Source organism: Cynocephalus volans, chromosome 5, assembly GCF_027409185.1.
Source record: "Cynocephalus volans isolate mCynVol1 chromosome 5, mCynVol1.pri, whole genome shotgun sequence".
NCBI lineage: Eukaryota > Metazoa > Chordata > Mammalia > Dermoptera > Cynocephalidae > Cynocephalus > Cynocephalus volans.
The window spans coordinates 7,968,053-7,979,424 of NC_084464.1; the positions used below are offsets into that span (position 1 = coordinate 7,968,053).

General features: G+C 50.2%; 1 long non-coding RNA gene across 2 annotated transcripts; it reads right to left on the reverse strand.

The window, feature by feature from the left end:
- Nucleotides 1-5,693: 5,693 nt before the first annotated feature.
- LOC134377849 (uncharacterized) lies at nucleotides 5,694-11,160 on the reverse strand. 2 transcript variants are annotated; one of them, XR_010023583.1, is made up of 5 exons: nucleotides 10,432-11,160; nucleotides 8,419-8,576; nucleotides 7,518-7,619; nucleotides 6,810-6,922; nucleotides 5,694-5,921 (listed from the first exon to the last, which is right to left on the reverse strand). It is a non-coding gene; the product is annotated as an uncharacterized LOC134377849 (long non-coding RNA). The 2 variants fall into 2 exon arrangements; XR_010023582.1 differs by having other exon boundaries at nucleotides 5,694-6,318.
- Between the last annotated feature and the right edge of the window lie 212 nt (nucleotides 11,161-11,372).

The window sequence follows — 11,372 nt, forward strand, 5'->3', positions numbered from 1 at the left end:
AATCCTTCATGCATGCATCATTCCACACATTTGTTAATCATCTATCAGGAACAGGCAGCGCAGAGCACCTTCTACAATCAGCTTCTGAGTTGAATCTAGCTATGTCTGCTTTCTCTTATAAAATTCAGGTTCTTGCACCCAGTGGCTTTTGCTACTTCCCATAAAGAAGCGGACTGCCAGGATTCTTCCCTCTCCGCAAACGCAGGAAGTCCGCGGAAAGCTGGGTGTGGGGCGGGGGCCTGCTGGAGTTTGGGAGGTCCTCGTTAGTTCTGCGGAAATAGCTCCCCATCCGCCCAGACCTGCCTCCAGTTCCTAAGGAGGAAGCTCATGGGAGTTGGGGGGTGGGGATGAGCCATGAATTGGGTGTGTGACCTGGGGTATCCTAATCTTTCTGTCTTGGACCCCGGAGAGATTGCCTAAGAGGCCCCCTGCTCACTCTCAAAGGACCATAAGGACTTTAAATAAGGAGAGTGTCTTTGTAGTTCTACCTCCTTTCACCTCTCCCGAGGAGGGGCTGAGGCCAGGGTGTGTAGACAGGAAGCCTCCCCCTCTCCCAGCTCCGGGCTGAATGGCCCGCAAGTGTTCTATAAAAGTTGAAGGGCTCGCTTTTTCCGTTCCTGGGGCTGAGCCCAGCGTCGCTTAATGGGACAGGTGCACGGGGCTCTCTCCGGCCTGCATCCTGGAATAGGATCTCGAGTATCCTCTCTGAATTCAAAGCTCTACTAGGAGCAATGGGGCAGATGCCTGGCCTGGCGCTGCCCTCCTCACAATTGGGCCCACGCAATGCACTAAGCTCTCTTTCCCTTTCTGCTCCTCCAGCACCCATCCCGTTACTGTTGCCGCTTTCAGCAAAGCGGGCGGCTGAACTCCAGCCGGGAAGAGGAATTGGGATTGAGAGTTCGGGATCCTGGAATCTCCATGAGGGTCAGCGAGTCGGTGGTGCCCTTTTCCTGGGCTCCTGCAGGTCAACCTGGGCAAAGGGCTCTGGTTAATCGAACTCCTCAGAGGGGAGGAGAGGGGAAATAAAGGGGATGCATGGCTGGGCAGCAGAGGCTTTGGGGTCAAGAGAGAAAAATAGCCCAGCGAATGTGCATCTCTTGACAGCAGAGATGACTTAAGGTCTCTTCAGACCTGAACTTTGGAGGCCATGATCCTGTGCCCCTAATTTGCCTTTTATGGTCTGAAAAGTGCAGCTCTTGAAACAGTGTCGGCTTTTGGCACTGTCGTGTCATCCAAGGCCGGGAGGGGGGAGGCGGTGCTCAAGTCAGCGTTGTCTCCGGGCTGGGAAGCGCGCGCTTGGCGTCGTGCCACCCGGCCCTGGATGCCCGGCTGCGCTGGGTGGGAGGTGAACGCATGGCCGGGAGGCGCCGAGGCCTTTCTCTTGAAAGTGGAGACAGATTGTCTTTTTGCAAAACTTCCTCCAACACCGAGGTTGGAAGGTCCAGACTGACTCCACCGCACTGGCGCACCTATTCCGGAGGCACCCTCAAGACAGATAGGAGCGAGCCTAGCGGAGCGGGGGCCGAGCGAGCAGGACTGCCCGGAGAAGGGCCCGCGGCTGCGCCCCAGCTGCGCTCCTGTGCGGGCCCCTAGACCACAGGATGCCCCAGCCAGGGCCCTGCCCTTCCGCGCTCTCTGCCCACGTACACCCTCCCGCCAGCTGCTTACTCCCTTCCAACCTCTAGCCTCCGTGGCCTCTGCGTTCTCCAGCGGGGCTGCCACCAAGTCTAGAATATCGCCCTTCTGAAATCTGAAGCCGTTTTATCTGAGACTCGCTGCACCGTCGACCCTCAGGCCCCCAGAAATAAAGTCCCACGCTGCTCAGGCGTCCGCTGAGATCACGCGCCGAAACGGCTGCGCCGGGTTAGGGTGGAACAAACAAATGCGGGTGAATCCAGTTTCCAGTGAAGCCTCCCGCGGGTGCGAAACTGTTTTTCCTCCTCCGCCGGCCCATTATCTTTTCCAGAGAGGAGACACCCCGAGCAGCCCCGCGGAGGGTGCAGAGCGCATCCCTCAGGCCACTCACTGGCACCGTGACCTCCGCCCGACGCCCCGGACCCCGAGGAAAGTCAGAGACATTCAAGAGAAAGGCAAAAGCGGGGAGACTCCGAACGAGGCTGCGTATTTTCAAGCCTACGAAGTGTGGTTGAATTTTTAAGACAGACACACTCCCCTCTTTGTCCCACCCAACGAAGGCGCGCACACGCGTATGGACGCGCGCGCACGGTGTACAAGTATAATCGTTCCAAGAAAACGGGCCGAGGAAATGAGAAGGCACCTGGCACGGAACTCACCTGCCTCCAGAGTGGTACCATTCAGCATTCTTACGGCAGAAGTTGATCTCGCCGTGATGGTGGTCGCGCTGGCAGAGAAAAGCCGCGCGCCCGCCGAGCGGCACAGCCGGGGTTGCCCAAGCGCCTCCTCCCACCCAGCGGGCGTGTCCAAACCGCGCCTCCGTCGGAGACTTCAGGTAGGCGCGCGGCTTCCAGCAAAGCCGGATCTACCCCGGGTGGGCTCCCGAGCAGCCCTTGGGCTTCCCGGCCGTCTGGGCGCCCTCCGAGGACAGAAAACTGCCCCAACTGGGCACCGCCCGGTGGGATCTTACCTCGAGGGCCAGATGTCAAATGTTCCCCGCAAGAACTCGGTTCACGGCAATAGAGGGCGGGAGGCCGCTGCCAGAGGTGCGCACCGGTCCCTGCGTCCCGCCGGTGGTCCCTCTGTTAATCCGAATAAATAAATAACCCTTTGTATGAAAATGAATTTGTCCCCTCTCTCCCCTCACCCCTCTCTGCCGGAATTGACCGGAATCCCTCACCTCTGACCCTCAGATCCCTCCGCCGGTCTTTTATTTCCTGTTTATGCTCCCAAATCGGGAGGGGGAGGAGGAAGGGGCGGGCGGAGGGCACAGACACGGGCCGGTGCCCGGGGACACGCTCTGAGGCTGCGCTCGGCCCTCCCAGCCTCTCGGTGATCAGAGGAGGTGTTAATGGAGGACTCGGCGGTGACTGAACCTCAGAAAGCCGAGAGCGTCTGGAGGGTTGGGCGCAGCGGGGGGCGGGGACGGGGCTGGAGTCCCCAGCGCTCCTGGGCTCTCGGGCCCCCGGCCGGCCTTTGCCTTCCTGCAGCTCGTCCCTGAAAGGTGCTGCCGCCAGCTGGTGCGCACAGACGGTGAGTGGGCGGGAGCACCTGCGGGAAACTGGGCTAAGCCACTGATGGCTCACCCACCCCGTCTCCGCCTCCCCCTCGGTCCTTCCTGCGCTCCCCGCGCTCCCGGGCTTGGCGTCAGGAACCGGTCACTTGGGAAGCATTCTGGGCTCGAGGGCGGTGTTAGGCGCCAGGCCGGCTTGGGGACCGCGAGCACCTTCCGCTCGGGCTCCGGCTAGAGGGTGGGGGTGGAGATGAACCTTCCGAGGGAAACACTCAGTCACACCTGGCAGGTGACCGTTCGCTAGGACGCAGCCAGACCCGGGACGGGCGGGGGCCTGTTACCTGGTCTCGAGTTCCCGAGGGACTGCGTTGCCCAGGGCGCCCCTCACAGTCCGAAGCGGGGAGCCGGGGATTGCTGGGTGGCCCCGCACCGGTGGGGAGGGGACGTGAGCAGTAAGATTGGGCAGGATCTCGGTCCGGGTGACGGTGCGCCCGCCCTGCCCGCCCCCTCCCCCGGCCACCAGAACCGATCCTGGGTAAGTGCGTGGGCCGAGGGCGCGGTGGGCCAGGGCTGCCCGCGCGCCTTCCAGCCGCCTGTGAAAACCACGTAGGTTTGGGGCGGCTCGAGGGGCCGTGCGGAGGTGGACGCTGCCTCCTGGCCGGCCCCGCCACTCAGTTTGGGGACGGTCGGGGACAAACTAGGAGCGGCAAATACGAGCCCCTGGCCTTGTCTTTCAATCCCAAGTCCCGGAATGTCACTCAGAACACCGCGGACAGAATCCCTCTTTCCACCCTAACACTTGGCTTCACTAACTAGTCCCACCAGCCAATCAGTGCCACCAAGTGTACCTTTTAAGCTCCCCTGCCCCCGTCTTTCCCCTTCCCATCCCGTCCTCAGATCTTTCTTCCAGAATCCGCCCCCACCTCCCCATCTCGGTCAGTTTTCACAGCCAGAAAGGGACAAGCTTCCCAGAAAGCCATCTATGGATGGACGGCGATACCCACCCTGAGATGCTTGGCGCTCTAAACTCATCCCTGTCCAAAGCAGCTGTTTCTAACCTCTTTGAGGTCACACACCGATATTTGATAACGACCTGCATTACACAGGCACACACTCACGCACGCACGGCACGCAGGCGCATATGCACACTGAAGTGCACACCGAAGCTCATACTTTAGGATACAAACCTCGGGTGGGAGGACGTTGTCCTCAGGGATATCCTCATCCCGCTAGAGTCCATGATTCCCGGTTAACACTCACTTTTATGCCCGTAGTCCCAGGAAGGAGAGCCGTGAGTCTGGCCGTTTTGTGTCATGAGCCCAATTGAAATCGTTTGTGGGAACAAGGGTCAACCCTTGAAGCCCCCCCATACCCATCAGGGTATCGAGAGGTCCAGGGTAGGCTGGACGTTCCAGGGACAACCCAATCCCTGGCTAAAGATAGCTGTGGGTTCTTTGACAATTTTTCTAGGAAATCAGGCTCTCCACAGAGGCACACAGAGGGTGCAGAACCCCACTCCCCCTTTTATATCTAAATTTTCTTTCTTTTTCACCCCCTTTGGGGAGGGGATTGTTTTGGCATCTAGAAGTACCTTGAATTTGTTGCAAGGTAGTGAAAAAATGGCACCGGGTTTTAAATTCTTCTCCGTGGATGAATTGTCCAGTCCACAAACTCAAAGCCATCGCTCGAATGACTGAGAAGATGAAATGGCAGTTGTCAGCAAGGAGTGGAGGACGAGGTTCCTGGTGTGCTGGCCCGGGACTTTGTGTTCTCAAAGTGCTCGTTGGAAAGCAACATGCCAGTTGCCATTTGTCTAGTAGTGAGCCTCCTCCCCAGCCTCGATTGGAGGAGACAAATCTAAACCCCAGTGGTTTTTGATGGAGGAACATGCACATGGAACAGACTTTGGGAAAGCCTTTGGAGAAAGGGCACTGTGCTGGAACACAGACCTGTGCCTGGCCCAGAGAGTGCCTCTTCTTCTCAGGGCCCCTCTGTTCCAAACGCACAGTTTCGGAGCCCCACATTTTACCCGAAAAAAAAAAAAGCCCTTCTTTTCCTTGTTCCGCATAGTCGCTGGGGGCAGTGTGGCTTCTGAAGAGAGGAGTGTGCATCGTGATCCACCTGCTGCGAGGTCTGCCTAGGGCAGGGCCCTTCCCCAGCCAAGGGAAGAACCACCACTGCAGGAATCCATCTCCACCCCTTCCTGTGGTAACTCGCCCCCCCCCAAAAGATTCCCATTTCTATTGGGTCCTTCCCTGTTAGAAATAATCTAGAAATCTATCTCCCTTGATTTATTGCACCCTGGGGCAGGAGTCTCCAGAAACCTTGAAAGTGGAGCAGCACCACAGTTGATTTAAACCTGGAAGTCTCTATTTCTCAGCATCCACATGTGTTTGTACACAGACACCTAATAAGAAACCTGAATTTTTACAATGTGTGAATACAATATAGCTTAAAGCTCTTGCAGTGAGGCCCATTTATGTGGTCATATTGTGTTTAATGTGGGAGCTGCCACCCCTGATGGGTGGTTCACATTCATCTCTACAGAACCACAGTGAACTTCAGACCTTGGCTCCTGGCTCCAGGTGCAGGAAGGAGTAAGAGCGTCTCTCCACCCCACACCCCCAGCAGTTCCTTTGCTATTGTTGCCAGCAAGGCTTGAAGTTCTGCTAGGAAGAATCATAAACATCTCACATAGGATGATGTTATGGATGTCCTTTCTTCTTTGGCCAGTTCCCTACTGCAGGAAGTGCACTGGGAGGAGAAAGAGCGCCTGTAGAGAGAAGGCATTGGTTGAGTTATTTCCACCTTCCAAAGGGCTTTCTCATAACACTGTCTTACATTGGGCCCCTTTTCAAAATGAATGTCCCTTCCTCATTCCCTTGTTTCTCCAGAAAGATGACCTTTTTAGACTCCAGGTTCAGTGTGAGATGAAATTGTGTCAAACATAAAAATATGAATTGAATTGCTTCTTTTTAGATGAATCTTTTTTTTTTTTTTTTTTGTCTTTTTTGTGACCGGCACTCAGCCAGTGAGTGCACCGGCCATTACTATATAGGATCCGAACCCGCAGCGGGAGCGTCGCCGCGCTCCCAAGCGCCGCACTCTCCTGAGTGCGCCACAGGCTCGGCCCTAGATGAATCTTTAACATTGACTTGACCATACGGACACTGTAGAAAAAATAAAACAAATTATTATTGAGTTATTGAACAATCATCTTGAAAAAGTACACTTTTAGAGACTGCTAACAATGTTACATAGATTATTTGATCTATCGGGCCCTGCTAACTAAGGGGAGAATAATAGCAACCTCAGGTAAATGGTCCTAATTAGGGCCCAAGAACCATTTCCTAAATGCACCCTTCCAACTTTAAGAAATTTCCTGTCAAAAATCCACTCAGAAAATCCTCAAGTCCTCAATTTATGCAAAGCTCTTATGCATTTGATTAGAAACAGCTAATGGCACAGGTAGGAACATACATGAAAGCGAAGGCTTAATTTTCCAATACTGGCTGCAATTGAGACATGCATTTAGTGTCTATTCTTTAATTATAAAGTGAGTCAGTTAAAGGAAATAACATCTTTTTGCATTAAAACATACAAAGTGTTCTGTTAACAGAGGTGGTTATCTGTTTATAATCTTGACCCTATAACAATTTACCTTACTACTATGCTTTGAAAAAGTAATAGTGAGGAACCCATTCCCGTTCATGCTTTGCTCAGAGTAGGAAAGGAGTAGTTATTTCATCCTAATCAATGAATATGGAGATGCATCTGTTGAAACAAACATTTTAGGAAAAGTACACAACTAAATTCGGGTTAATCTTGTCTCGCATTTATTTTAAATACAGACTAGAAAAGAAACACAGAAAGAATGAGAGAGAGAGAGAGAGAGAGAGAGAGAGAGAGAGAGAGAGGAGGATAGAAAAGAGAAGGAAAGAAAAGAAAAAGTCATCATCTGAAGGAAACCAACCTCTCAATGCTGGGCAAGTTGCTATATATTTAGCTAATAATGAAGAAAATGCTTTCTGGGATCTAATTTGCAACACTTTAGATTTCTTTTCCTGACCTCTTTGCACTTGCCTACTGAATACAACTTATTTGAAACCTCATGAAAAGTTCCATTGTAATAAATAGCTCCCATGAATTTCAAATCAAGCATTTAAAGGAACTGATGCTCACAGTGAAATGAAACAAAATTTCATTAACTTTAAAGGTCCTATGTTGGTACTAAGGACTTCATTGTCCTTGACTAAAGTAGCTTGTGAAAAGTGCACTCCAGGTCAATTTGGCTTTTTTATTCGACTGTTGTTCAAATAATAGGTATTTATTTGAACTGCAAGCTGCTGCTGTGAGAATTGCTACTCACGTGTCTGCAGACACAGCCACTGCATTCACCTCTCTGCAAGTGGGCAAGCTGTGTGAGCACCACATAGCCAGTAGCTGGATCCACATAGTTTACCTGACCAGCCTGGAGATTAATAACATAAAACAATTCATTAATCTCAATATTCATCATATCTCCTCACCATCTACTCATAAAATACTGCAAAAATCTTTTTAAACAATATTAAGCTTTTTCCCAGCAATGTTAGTGGCACTTGCAATTAAAAACTGAATGCATTCTGACATTATACAGAATCCAACTTTATGTGACATAAGAAGAAAATATACAGTTTGAGAAAAATGAGAAATTGATGGAAAAACAAGAACTCTATACCCAATAACTATGTAGCCACTGCTTCAATATTTTTCATTTGGTTTCTAGGGAATGAGTTTAATAACAGGTGATTTAAATGATTTTAAGAGCTTAAGAGGCTGAAAATGAACTTTCACTCAGAAGCTGCAGTTGCAATTTCAGTACTTAAAATATGTGGGTAATGATTCAAATTTACAGAAAAGGTGTTAATCAAAACCAACAGTCCCTTTAGAAAAGTATCACCTTTGCTATTATTGAACATTTTTCTTTACCTTCATGATATGTTACTCCATTGCACATTTTACACTATTTTCTCTCCTTTTTTTTTTTTTTTTGGAGTGTGTTAGCTCTATTTTAAGTGAAAAAAGTATTGTTTTTAACATATTAACACTCACTGCTTTCACAAGTTTGATCAAAAGCAACGTTTAGTATAACATTTCAAATGTTAGGGAAGAATACTCTACCTACATTCAAACAACATGAAAAAGTGTCCCAAGTACTTTGTGTGAAGGTAAAAGTAAATAACACAACCTCTTCTGTGGATTTGAGTCCTTTGGGTTATATTACTAACCTTGAGTTTTTGCAGAGGAAATTTCCCAAAGGCTTTTCATGTAACCCTTTTACTATGCAAGTAACTCAGTGCACCATTCTTGCATAGAGCCTTTGCATTAAAACACACAGGAAACTTGCATGTCTTCTGACGTATATTTTTGCATGAGCCATGAACTCCTTTTAAAAAACGGAATAGTTATATTTCAATACAAGTATACAATGCATCATTGCAACAATTTGTCATTTCTTTTTGATGACAATATTTGAACTTCTCTCTTCTAGCCCTTTGAGAACATACAATAAATTATTGTTGATTATAGATGCCTAGCACTACTGTAGATCACTAGAACTTATTTTTCCTATCTAGCTATGATTTTGTATATGTTAACCATTTCTTATTTAATGGCTGAGTATTTTATCCTGGTTGAGGTTTGAACCAATTTATGATTCTTCAATAAAGTGTGGAGCAAAAGGACAGATAAAGTTCAAGTCTGGGTTCACGCTAAGGCATTCCTGCAAAGTTAGACCAGGGCAGCAGAAATCCAGCAAGCAGTCCCAAGATGGTCTAAGGGGCCTCCCAAATCCTTTGGAACCGCAGAAGCACATCACATGAAACTGGGAGCACTAAACACTACTCTAGAGTAATCTATTGTCAAGACCTCACTTTATTTACAAAGCCTGTGTTTTCAGACTTGGAAGAAAAACAAAAATTGCTGGGAACTCTGTAGCAGCCTTCCTTTCACTTTTCATAGCTTCTGGGAATCTTCTGAGGGCAATTATCTGGCAAACTGGAAGCCTGATTGCTCCTGCGAATGCTCCTGTTCCTCTGCCTCCCACGTTGATTGAGCACCTCTGAGCTCCTTGGCTGCCCACACAAACTTAATTTGTCCTCAATAAATGAGCCTCACGTAATGGTGGCAGCAGACAGAGATGTGGCAAGATGCTGACAGTTTGACTGGAGAGCAAGATGTTCAGTGGTGCACGTGGGCACCGGGAAAAAGGTAAGAGAGCTATCTGCCTGGAGGCGTGGAAGGACCATCATGAGGGAGCTCTGATTTGTTGAAAAAGAAAAACAAGCTTGTTAGTGGGTTTACTTACAGTCTCCTGGACAGTCATTTAACCTGTGATACTGACACTGATGAAACAAGTGTGGATTCCCCCAGTGAGAAAAAGTTTCCTTTCTTAGGCTGATTGAAACCGTTCTTACATGCCACTGGTTTTTGCTCTAAAAGTAGTGAAACTTTTCGCTTATATCCACCACATTTATATGGTGGAGTATGAGAAGAAACTACACTCCTTATTTTAAAAAGAAGAGTATAAACAAGAACAATCAAAAGCCGCCAGCCATTTCCTCATGAATCTTTAGTTTCAACACTTGAATGGGTCAGACAGTGGATTCTCAGGGCCTACTAATTGTCAATGGAAAAAACAGTCAACTTTAAGCAACCTTCAAGGTTTTCTTCTCTACCCTCTGGCTCAAGCCACACTATATAATATTAGTCCTGTCAAGTACTGGAAGCTATAAAAACGAATGAAATACTGCCATTTGCAACAACATGGTTGGACCTTGAGAGAATTATACTAAGTGAAACAAGTCAGGCACAGAAAGAGAAATACCACATGTTCTCACTTATTGGTGGGAGCTAAAAATTAATATATAAATTCACACACACACACAAAACGGGGGGGGGGGGAAGAAGATATAACAACCACAATTACTTGAAGTTGATACGACAAGCAAACAGAAAGGACATTGTGGGGGGGGGGAGAAGGGAGGGAGGTTTTGGTGATGGGGAGCAATAATCAGCCACAATGTATATCGACAAAATAAAATTAAAAAAAAAAAAGTACTGGAGACACACACGTGACACTATATAATACTAGTCCTGTCAAACACATACACACACACACACACACCTTCTTACATAGGTTAATTTCATATTACTTTTCCGTCTTTACTATGGACTCGGTTTCCCTCTCTTTTCATCTCAATGTTTCTTTTGTAAAGGTAATAAAAATATAAATATGCTACCTTTAAACTCATGTGGTCTGAGTTGTTAGAAACCGTGAAGGGAAATGGTAAGTTTAGATATTGGTGCTAACAAGCAATTGTGAAGTTCGCAAAACAGAAGGAAAATAAAGCTCAAGAGTGTCCAGGAAGAATATAAACTGGCTGTAGTTTCCAACTGTAGTTTCTTCCTCTCCGTTAGAGTCGAAGGAAAGAAGGAGAGGGCAGTGGTGAGACCCCCACGCTGCGACCAGAGTCTAGCTAGGACGCTGATCAGAAAACGAGTAACGCTCATGCTCAAGACAGATATTTGGTAAAACCTTTTGTCCGGAATGCGAAACTGTGGCCAGTTTTCAAGCGACATTGTCGGAGCAGGAAGAGCGTGCGCGTGTCGGGGGCCAGCCGCTGCCTTTGCTTCTGCCGGCGACCTCCGGGTCGGGAGCGCGCGAGAGGCGCAGGCGCAGAGACCCCGGGGGCGCGGGGCGGGCAGAGGGGGTCTCACCGCGCGGGCGGCCGCGTGTAGCCCCGCGATCCCCCGCGCCGCCGCCGTGAGCTCTGCGTTCGCCGGGCGCCTGGCCTCTCCCTCCGGCCTGTCCTGCGAGCCTGGCTCGGAGCCGCCGCAGTCTCCTGGGGAAGCGGAGCAGAGGGTTAAGCTGAGCTGTCGTCGGAACCCTGCTTCGACCTTGAAGGGTTTGGGTGGCAGGGTGGCGGGAGGTTGACCCCGAGCGCGGCGCCCGCCAACGCCTGCACCTGCCTGGCAGCCATGGCCGCCGCCGGCCTGTGGGAGGCGGAGCGCCCGGCGCTGGGGCGGGGCGGTGACCGCGGGCCGGGCCATAATGCGCCGATGCCCGGCCGCTCGCGCTGCCCGCTGCGCCCCCTGAGCCCGGGCCTCGGGCCGAGCCGCCCCTGCGAGGACAGTCGGTGAAGAGGCTCCAGCTGGTTGCGGGGACGGGGAAGAATGTGCT